The following is a 10,674-nucleotide window of genomic DNA, read 5'->3' as shown; positions in this document are numbered from 1 at the left end:
TTTGGTATATATAGAAAAATAAAACCTGATCCCTGCTTTAGTAAATATAAAAAGATGAGTTCCAGATGGTTTAAAAAGCTACATATGAAACACAAAATTATAAGGTTAGTATAGAACAATTTAGAAGAATATATTTGTCAACTAAGTTTGAATAAGGCTCAAAAAGCATCAGTCATGAGGCCCAGAAAAGGATTGATTTGATTACATCAAAATAAAGGTTTGGTTTTTTTTTTCCCCAATGAGGGACACTCATAAAAAAATCTAACAGACAAAAGATATTTCAACATCTAAAACTGATAAAACATAAACAGAGGATATAAACAGACAATTCAGCAAAGAGGGTTCCCAACAGGTGAATGAATATATGAAAAGATAATCAAACTCATTTGTAATAAAAAAAAGAAATTACAATAACAAGAACATATCACTTTACATTGGAAGGAAGAAAAAAATTGCACATTGTGAGTATTGGTGCAGATGTGGATAATAGGAACCCCTGGGTCCTGATGTTGGGTTGTATTGACTGTTGCAAATCAATTTGTCAGTATTTAGTCAAATTAAAGTTGAATGTACTCTATGATTTAGTTATACCACTGAACCTATAACTGGAAAAAATCCAAATGTCCTCCACAGGTGAAGGGATAAACAAATTGTGAATAGTCACAAAATAGAATGATATTCTGATACATACTGTATTCGTTTCTTAGGGTTTCTGTAACAATGTACCACAAACTGTGTATCTTAAAAAAACAGAAATTTATTGTCTCACAGTTCTGGATACTAAAAGTCTGAAATCAAAGTGTCGGCAGCGCCATGTACCCTCCGAAACCTGTAGGAGAGAATCTTTCCTTGCCTCTTCTCAGCTTCTGGTGGTTTCCAGGCAATCTTTGATGTTCCTTGACTTGGAGATGCATCACTCATCATCTGTCATTACGTGGCTTTCTTCCTGTGTGTATCTGCACATAGACTTCTCTCTGTGAATGTCTGTGGCTGTGTCCACATTTTCCCTTTTTCAAAGGACACCTGTTGGATGTGGATTTGGCGCCACCTTGCAGCTGTAGCACTTCAATCTCTGCCTCTATCATCACATGACATGTTCCTCTTGCATGTGAGTGTCTCTGTGTCTCTTCTCTTCTTATGAGGACACTAGTCATAGTGGAATAAGGGTCCGCCCTACTCCTAGTACGACCTCATTTCAACTTAAATAATTACATCTGCAATGACTCTATTCCCAGATAGAGTCACATTCTGTGGTACTGGGTGTTAAGACTGCAAGATATCTTTTGGGGGGACAAATTTCAACCCATAATACACACTAAAACATGGGTGAATCTTAAAAAACAATTATTCTGAATGAAAGAAGCCTGACAAGAAAAGAATATATACTGCCTGATCCTATTTAAATAAAATTTCAAGAAATTCAAACAAATGTATAATAGCATAAAAAGGTTGCCTACAAAATGCATAGGGGGCTGGTGTTGAGGGTTAAAGGATAGCTCATAAAGGGCCATGAGGAAACTTTTGGGGAACTATTCACTTTGAATATGTACAGTATGTTCAGTGAGAATTATACTTTAATATTTGTTTAAAAATAGGCATAAGTTTTCATATTCCTAAAAAAGCATGAAGTATTACGCATTTCAGGATTCTAAATTTTATGCAGGCTTTGAAACTGTGATATAAAGAAAAAAGGCATAAAGATGTCTTAACTCACAATTTTTCTTTATTTTTTGACCCATTTAGATACGCTTGTGTTGGAGGGAAGTATATATTATTTTATTAATAACTCTAAGTAGTATGTAATGCTTTTTAAAGTCATATTGTAATGGTCTAAATGTATATGCCTGGACCTAAGATACTCCTAGCATGTGTCCCCAGGAAAGGTTTGAACTAACTCTACTCTCATTAAATCCAAATGAATGCCAGGCATTATAATTGTTTTTGCCTCTCAAAGAATGAGCAGATTTTATTGTGTGGGTATTAATAGTGGTCCTGCTCTAGAAATTCATTCTTTTTGCATTCTTCATTGCATGGATGCATATTCCATCCCAGCATTGATGCAACAATCAGGTTAACAGACCATCTATTGTGCTGTTGTGCTTAACCATAGTGGCAGGAATGGAATCCATTTACATCACAAACCTAGAGAACATTAAATCCTGTTGTTTTAACAGAGGGTGCTATTTGGCAATGAGTTTGCCCTTCCTGCTTCCCTTCAACTACCCTTAAGGATTTAGGGAAAAGGGGAAAAAGGGAATTTCTCCAAATCTTTCTGAGTGCTCTTTCTGTCCTTTCTCTTTCCCTATTCCCCCGTGATTATTTTGCTCACCCCTCCCCCCCACTTTCTTCTCTCCTATTTTATTGAAATTCCTTCCTCATTAAAAAATGATCTAGTAAAATGACAAGAAAATTTAGTATCAAAAAAGCACTTTAGGGTTTTGTATTATTTTTAAAAAATTATATCTAAGGTGGTCTAAATGATTAAATCAACACCTTTTAAACTTTCTTGTCATTGTTCCCCTTTCCATACAACTGTTTTTTTTTAATTTCAGCTTTGAAAGTTTCTGGCCACACAAGGCATTTGTTACAGATAAACTCTCTAAATGGTAAGTATTTTTTTTTTTATAAATGTTTTTTTTTTTAAACGCATTGTTTACTTTATTTATTTATTTATTTTTGGCTGTGTTGGGTCTTCGTTTCTGTGCGAGGGCTTTCTCTAGTTGTGGCAAGCGGGGGCCACTCTTCATCGCGGTGCGCCGGCCTCTCAGTATCGCGGCCTCTCTTGTTGCGGAGCACAGGCTCCAGACGCGCAGGCTCAGTAATTGTGGCTCACGGGCCCAGTTGCTCCGTGGCATGTGGGATCTTCCCAGACCAGGGCTCGAACCCGTGTGCCCTGCATTGGCAGGCAGATTCTCAACCACTGCGCCACCAGGGAAGCCCAAATGGTAAGTTTAAAGAGAGGAATTGAGAATAAAAATTTTAGGTCACATCTAATGAATACTGTTTACTTAGTAACATGTTTTACAAGTAAAAAAACCTTGATGATAAATTAGGTTAGGACTTAATAATTTATGTGAAAAATTATCATTTTCTGATGTCTAAAATATCTAGCAATTTATAAAATATTCTAGATACGTAGCAGAATGGAAAATAACTATTCAGCCTTATGATTTTCTTAACTCTTTATTTTGTAAGACAGTATAACCTTTTATTTCTTTTGAACCAAAACTAAAATAAAATATCAAAATAACTCAAAAGTTCAAAAATATAATTTCTCTTGGGTTTATAGTTATCTTTGCCAAGTATACTGTATCTTATAATATTTCTCATATTTAATATATCTTAGATAAATAATCCAATTTTCCCTCTTTAAGAACTCCTTGAACAGGTGTGAGAATTGTTTTAAGAGTAATTGATCTTTTTATTCAGCATTAAGTGAGTTGTCTGATGAAACTTTATATATAGCACGTTATATTTTATTTCAGAAGTCTTCCGGATTTCTTTTCTTTTCCTGAGGCACCAAAGAGCAGTTATTAAGGTAATTATTTTTCCCATTTTTTCCTGGTTATATTTCAATCCAACTTGCATGATGTTTCATTCTTTACTAATCTTACCTCGCGGTTCCATTGATTGCTGCCAATTTTTTTTGGTGGGCATTTTACCCTCGTAAAAATGTACATAGTATACAGCTATTGTAGAGACATATTGTGGTTAAAATGGTGAAAGATCAATGTATGGATGAGCAAAAATGTCACTGAGTCTGAGAGGTCTTGTTCTAGCATCCTGCTTCATATGCCAGGCAGATTTATTCACACCCTCTCCTGAACTCAGTTTGTTCTTATTATAGTATAAAGTCTTTAATTTTTTTAAAGTTAGTTTATATATGTGTATTTCTCCTGTAGATAACAAGCTTCTTATGGACTAGGTCTAGATTTTACCAGTATTTAGGAGAGCCTTAATAAATGTGTATTGAATTAATGCAGAAATACCTCCTGGTCTTCCTTAATACATATCCATTAATGACACATTTTAATTTTTTATGTTATAAACATATTATTTATAAATATATTATTTATGTTATAAATATATTATTTTCAAATGCATATATTTCCTCTCCTTTCATGGAGTTTTAGTCAGGAGTTGGGGAGATGCATGCGCTGTGACGGCGGACATATTTTAGAAAATATATTACCAAAATGCGAATCTTGAAAATAAGGTTTTTTTTTTCTAGATTTTTACTTTAAATGTATGGAAAGGGAAAAGGAATATGTTTATAGAGAAGATAAAAGTAAATATGACAAATGGCTTCTTAGGTAGTCTACTTTTCATTATTACTAACCTGGATATGTCCTCTCAGAGAAGGAAATATGTAGTATATGTTTGCAGATGCAGAATTCATTTATGATACACATAGTGTGATGAAAGTAATGTATGTTTGTGTGTCCGTACGTATATATATGTATATGTGCATATAGCTGTACCTAGGCATATGAGTCATGCAACTTTCCAGTGACCCAGTGAGTTACAGAAGTTAATCATAGTGGGGTATGGCAAGTATAGTGTGGTTTTGAATTACACACTCCCTGTTTCCTCACTGTGTGCTTGAATAAAGAATATGACTACAGCCATATAGACATACTTTATTTTTCATATCCACCCAGAGAAGATGAGTATGATAAGTTATCATTTTACACATGCATACATCGTATACTCCCTTTCTACAATCTCTTTTTCTACACTAATTTCCTCCTCACCACCGGTGACTTAGATAGTGAAAAGAGTCACTTTGGACCTTTGAATGTTTTGGAAAATACAGTGGCCATTTCCATCCTTTTGTCTCAGCCCCCACTGCAGGTTAGAGGGAGGCAGAGTTGTTCTTAGTCCACAATCCCTTTCCCAGTCTCACTTTAACTTCCTCCTCACCTTGGACAGAAGTAAAGACCTTATGAATTTGAAGTCCATTGAGATCAGAGAGGTTTAGATCCCCCTTAGACTAGTTGACTTACTTTCATTCTTTAATTTTTTCTTTCTTTTTAATACTTTTTAAGTCTTAGAAAGCAGATCATGCTGGTATGTGGGGAAATTGATTTGAAATGACTGTAGAGGCTGGATATCAAACACATCCGTTTTGTAGTAAATGGGAGGGAAAATCTGTGAATGATTTCTGAGTCAGCCTGGAGCACAGTGCCACCTAACAGCTGCGCCAAAGAAATAATCAGTATCACAACCAATTATTCTCCTGTTAAATGATGTTAAATTGGCATGTTAATTCAGGGCCACCTCTAATATCACCTTTTGTTTGTTGTTTATGTAAAGAAAGGGAGCTGACATTTAATGCTCGTCTGATATGAAATGTGATCTGTGCATTAGAAGTGTTGCGTGGGAGGACCTGTAGACTAATTTATGAAACATTGCCATAGAAATAAATAGCTTTTGCACATGGGTGTTTGCTTCCCCTTTATGACGCTCCAGCCTTTGCTTTACCCCTGCCCGGTTCCTCCTTGTCTGCACTTGGCCGGGATTCCCTGTCGGCTGGTGTCTGTATTCTCCCTTTGTCCTTCCGGCAGAGAAACAAGGGAGGGCTGGCGATACAGGCCACCTAAGGCAAATTTTGGACCCTGGTGGCAGTAGATCCCCGTCAGTGATGCGCTTTTCCCGGAGCTGTGCACGGGGCACTGTCATTTCTGCCTGGGGACCGGCTGTCTGACTAGGCCACATTCGTCAATGAGTGAACATATCTCTCGGTTCTTGGTCACACATTTATGGACTGTCCAAGAGGCAGTAGGAATTACTGACAGGCCCAGTCCAACCTCTGTGCAGACCAGTGAATTCTAGAAGGTTGTTACTACCTGAGAGGTTCCCATAAAAATGAATAACCTGGACATTGAAGAGCTGAACTGAATAGGAGACCATTTTGCAAGGTTCTGACCTGAATGGGGCAAAGCTGAGTGCCCTGATTTTCAGTATTACTGTACTGAAACATTGATACTTTTTGTTTTGTTTGAAGGTTGATTTCATTTCCTATTACTCCTGACTTCATATTCAACTCACTGAAAATTGAAACTGGAGTATTTTGAAGTAGCCTCCAGTTCTTTTACATCTTTTCTGTATTTTTTTATTTTAATTACTTCCACATGACTGGGGTGAACCGCCCTGCTCCTGTAGAGATTGCGAACAGGAATATGAGATTTCTTTTTTTTTTTTAAAGATTTTTTTTGATGTGGACCATTTTTAAAGTCTTTATTGAGTTTGTTACAATATTGCTTCTGTCTTATGTTTTGGTTTTTTGGCCAAGAGGCATGTGGGATCTTAGCTCCCTGACCAGGGGTCGAACCCGCATCCCCTGCCCTGGAAGGTGAAGTCGTAACCACTGGACCGCCAGGGACGTCCCAATATGAGATTTCTGATGGTGCACAGCCCAAGCAATGCCTCCTTAAGCAAATTCTTACAGGAACTTAAGAAGAACAGAGTTACCACCACAGTAAGAGTGTGTGAAGCAACATGTAACACTGCCGTTTTGGAGAATGAAGGCATCCAGGTTCTGGACTGGCCTTTTGATGATGGTGCACCACCATCCAGTCAGATCGTTGATAAGTGGTTAAAACTTGTAAAAAAGAAATTTCTGATCCTGGTTGTTGTATTGTGGTCCACTGTGCTGCAGGTCTTGGGAGAGCTTCAGTGCTGGTTGCCCTAGCTTTAATTGAAGGGGGAATGAAGTATGAAGATGCAGTGCAATGCATAAGACAAAAGCAATGTGGAGCTTTTAACAGCAAGCAACTTTTGTATTTGGATAAGTATCTTCCTACGATGTGCTTGCGCTTCAGAAACACCAGATACAGTTGTTTCAACCAGTGAAAGAGCGCCGCCTGATGCTATGGCCTTGGAAAAGAAACTTGAGATGGAACCTCATATATTTCAGCCGTTAATGGAGACTTGGTAAATACTAAGTCCAATGAAGCTTGCATAGGAACATTGGAAGGCAGTTGTAGCAGGCCACAGGCTTACCAGAATTAGAGCCTTCTCTCTCTTTCCTGTTATTTTGACACTTAGTAAAAGATTCTAGCTCTCCAATATCTAAAATGTGTTTTTTTATTTGTATCAATTGTATCTTATCAATATACAAGAAATTTAGAGTAGTGAGGTGCCAAAATACCCAGGATGATACTTGTATACTTTTAGTGTCATGTAGTCCTTAGGAGGTTTATTCCTTAAGTCATTTCAAACATTGAAGGTAGGGCCTATGTGAACACCTGCTCACGTGATATCTTCCATATGCAAACTGATATATAGTAGGGTTTGTACAACCATTAATTTTGCTGGATTTGTGCAAAGTCTTAGGTAATTTTGAATTTGTTTCTATAAACTCAATGTTTGTGCTGTTATAAAAACTTCCATTTTGAAAAATCAAACACACACAAAACTCTTGTTGATAGTTCAGTCTATGTTGCACAGAAGCACGTAGTTTCCAGACAAAGAAGAATTATAGCCAATTTGAAGTTTGCAGTTTGGGGTGCAACGTAACAGAGAGGGCCTGAGAAAAGAATGGGCAGGTTAGGGCGGGGGGGCTATATTTCCAGTAAAATTTTTCCAAATGTTTTTTAAATTCAGTAAATATTTTTAAAAGGTTAAAATACTTTCTAATTGTAGCTGTAAGTCTTATAATATTCTGGAAACCCTGTAAAGTTTTGTTCCATACCTATTAGAAGTTATTTAGCAACTATTATTCAAATTGGAAGTTGGTTAACATTAATTAATTAATTAATTGTAGTCGGGAGAAGAGTAATAATTAAATTAGTATTACACATATTTTGTTTCAGATAAATGTCAAAATTCATCATACTTTTCTTTAAAGCAGTTCCAAATGATGTGGCTACAAACATTAGTAGGGAAATTAATGACATACCTTTCAAGGAATAAATACATGAGTTGTTTTTGTAAAATAAAAAAAAAAAATCTCATTTTACTAGTTGAAATATTGGGCATTGAATACTTTCTAAACTCTAGGCCAAGAGAAATGCACCGGAACTCCAAGGGAGGATAGGATACTCTAATGGCCTTCACAAGGTAACAATCTTGTAAAGAATTAATACAACTTCTTGAAAACTGCAAGTGCAGTGATAGTTGGTAAGGATAAACAACTTCAGGAGCACAAAGGTGAAACTTAGCCATCGCTGCTCCTGGGAAAGAGCGGTCAGACAACTTTTACAGAAAAGGACAATACCAAGGAGGGATGGTGTGGTAGATTGAATTACTGGTCTCATTCCCCACTCTCAATATAAGTATTCTTCCACCCTGTTGCCGGGGCCTTACGGTTGCTGAACTGCATTTCCCTGCTTTTTGAACTTGTATGTAGCCATGTGTCTTGCTTTGGCCGATGGAATGTTAGCTAGTGTGATGTAAGCAAGGGCTTGAAATATTTCATCACAGGTTGGCTTGGCCCTCGACACCTCTGCCATCTCCATGAGAAAAAATGCCCTAGCTATCCATTGCTCCTTTAGTTGGGGTTGCAGAATGATACACATAGAGCAGACTTAAGCTTGATATATTACCTGTAGCTAAGTCCAGTTGAACTGCTAGGTACCAGCTAAGCGAAGCCTAGATCAGCCAAACCCTAAGCCACTGAAAAACTGAAATGTTTTATTATGCAGCATTATTGTGGCAATAGCTATCTAGTACAGTTAGCCTTTCAGCAGCTATTTTTTAAAAGTGTGACATGCAGAAGTAATAATTTATGGACCAGCTGAAAACTCCAAAATATTTGATTAATTAATTGAACCTCATTATTACTGTAATATAATGTACGCAGGACCTAGTATGCTTTAATACAAAGTTTGAATTTATTTGAATATATTTGAAATTGTTTCCTAAAGGGTAAGGATCATGTCTCAGTTTTCACTGTATGTAAACACTTCACACAGTGCCTAATACAGAGTAATCAACTTCATTGAAATAAATGAATTTAGACACTCTAAAGCAATCACCTATAATTGTTATAAACACAGTTGAACATAATCCAGTGTAAAATCCTAGATTGAAGAATTTCATATTTTGTGATCCATACTATGGTCAGCAAGTCTTTGTTTAGTTTTAATATTAGGACCAAAGCCAAAGATGGGAGCTTTACAAACTGTGGTGTCTAAAAACTGATGTATTGTTACCGAACCAGGTCCGTTTGCCCAAGGCACAGCAAGTCAAACGCTGAGATGCCGAGGTTTGCGGCCAAGAGTTTATTCACAAGGCAGCCAAGCAAGGAGATGGAAAACAAGTCTCAGATCTGCCTCCCGGAAGGGGAGGGTGTTGGAATATTTATGGGATAAGCAGGGTGATCTTCAGCGTGGGGAAAGGTGATTGGAGGTAGGGGAAAAGGTGAGGAAATTGGTTTTCTGCGCAGGTGCATCTGGGTTACATGCTTCTGCAGATTCAAAGTGGGGTCTCTTAGCATGATCTGAGGGAGGAGTTTCCGGCCCTCTGACGTCAACAGGCCATCATCCCACACCTGCGCAAGCACAGTTTCGGAGTCGGTTTCCTACCTGCTTTAGCTGGCTTGCACTGGACAAGAGCTAACTTCAAGTTCCTGTAAAACAGCTGGGCTACCGTGAAGCTGGGAAGGTATGTAATTAAAGAGGGGAAAAAGAAGGGAAAATAAAATAACTAAAGCAAGCTTCCTCAGTGAAGGCAGGCTACAAGCAGAGGGGTTTTTAACAAGCTGTTCCCTTAGCTGCTCTTCTATAAGACAAGCTCAAGAATTCCTGTTAGTCATCAGCTTCTGTTAACTCTATGGGGCATGGTTTCAGTATTTCTTTCCTTACTCAAATTTAGGATACACTGTGATATTTAACCTACCTACGTATAATTTAATAGAACTAAACACGCTAGTTCCTCGTGAGAAATTTTGTTTTCCAAATCTTTTCCCTCCTTTTGTTACCGATTGAATCGGGTCCTGCTGCTCACTGCTTACAAAAGCAAACTCATAAGCGTTGGTAGAGGGGAAAGTTGTCTTTAATCAGAATGCTGGCAATCTGGGGAGATGGTGGACTCAGTGTCCCCAAAGAACCACTTCTGAAGAGTCTGCTCGGCCATGAAAGTTTTAAAGGAAGGGCGGGGGGGGGAAGTGATCTCGGTTAATCATTGAGATAGGAGGGTCAGAGTCGTCGTCATCCCCTACTGCATGCAGGCTTGTCGGCTCCTCGGGATCTTCCTCTAGATGTTATCTTGTTCACACAGTTGGTCACACAGTTTGTTTGTGAGATTATGGAAGAGGAAGCTAGGGAAGAGATCTGGTCATCGGTTAATTACTTATTCTTCATTCCTACTTCTTTTGGTCTACGGAAAGAACCGACACGTTAGGCAAGGTATTGTGTGATTAAAAGATTTGAAAGGTGTGCTCAGGTGGAGATGAGTAGAGCATGGGGGTGCCTGGTTAAAAGTTAGTTACCAATCTAGCTTTGTTAAAATGACAAGGAAAGGGGCTTCCTGCTGAGGTCAGTTTCCTGCAAAGAACTGCTTACCCTTTCTTTACCTGAATCCAAAATCCAAAGTGACACCTTTTCCAGCTAATATATTATGAGTGACAAAACTCTGAAAAATGCTAACATATCTTTCTTTTTGATGGCAAATAAGCAAAGTAAAGCAGTAATACTTCCCAGTTGATTCTGATGGGGGTAAATTATAGAC

General features: G+C 37.8%; 1 pseudogene; it reads left to right on the top strand.

Moving 5' to 3' along the window:
- The first annotated feature begins 6,134 nt into the window (after window positions 1–6,134).
- Window positions 6,135–6,855, top strand: LOC133081729 (protein tyrosine phosphatase type IVA 1-like; annotated as a pseudogene).
- Window positions 6,856–10,674: the final 3,819 nt, after the last annotated feature.

Source organism: Eubalaena glacialis, chromosome X (assembly GCF_028564815.1).
Source record: "Eubalaena glacialis isolate mEubGla1 chromosome X, mEubGla1.1.hap2.+ XY, whole genome shotgun sequence".
Lineage (NCBI taxonomy): Eukaryota > Metazoa > Chordata > Mammalia > Artiodactyla > Balaenidae > Eubalaena > Eubalaena glacialis.
The sequence above is the reverse complement of the archived record's forward strand: the minus strand, read 5'-3'. Positions and strand labels throughout refer to the sequence as shown.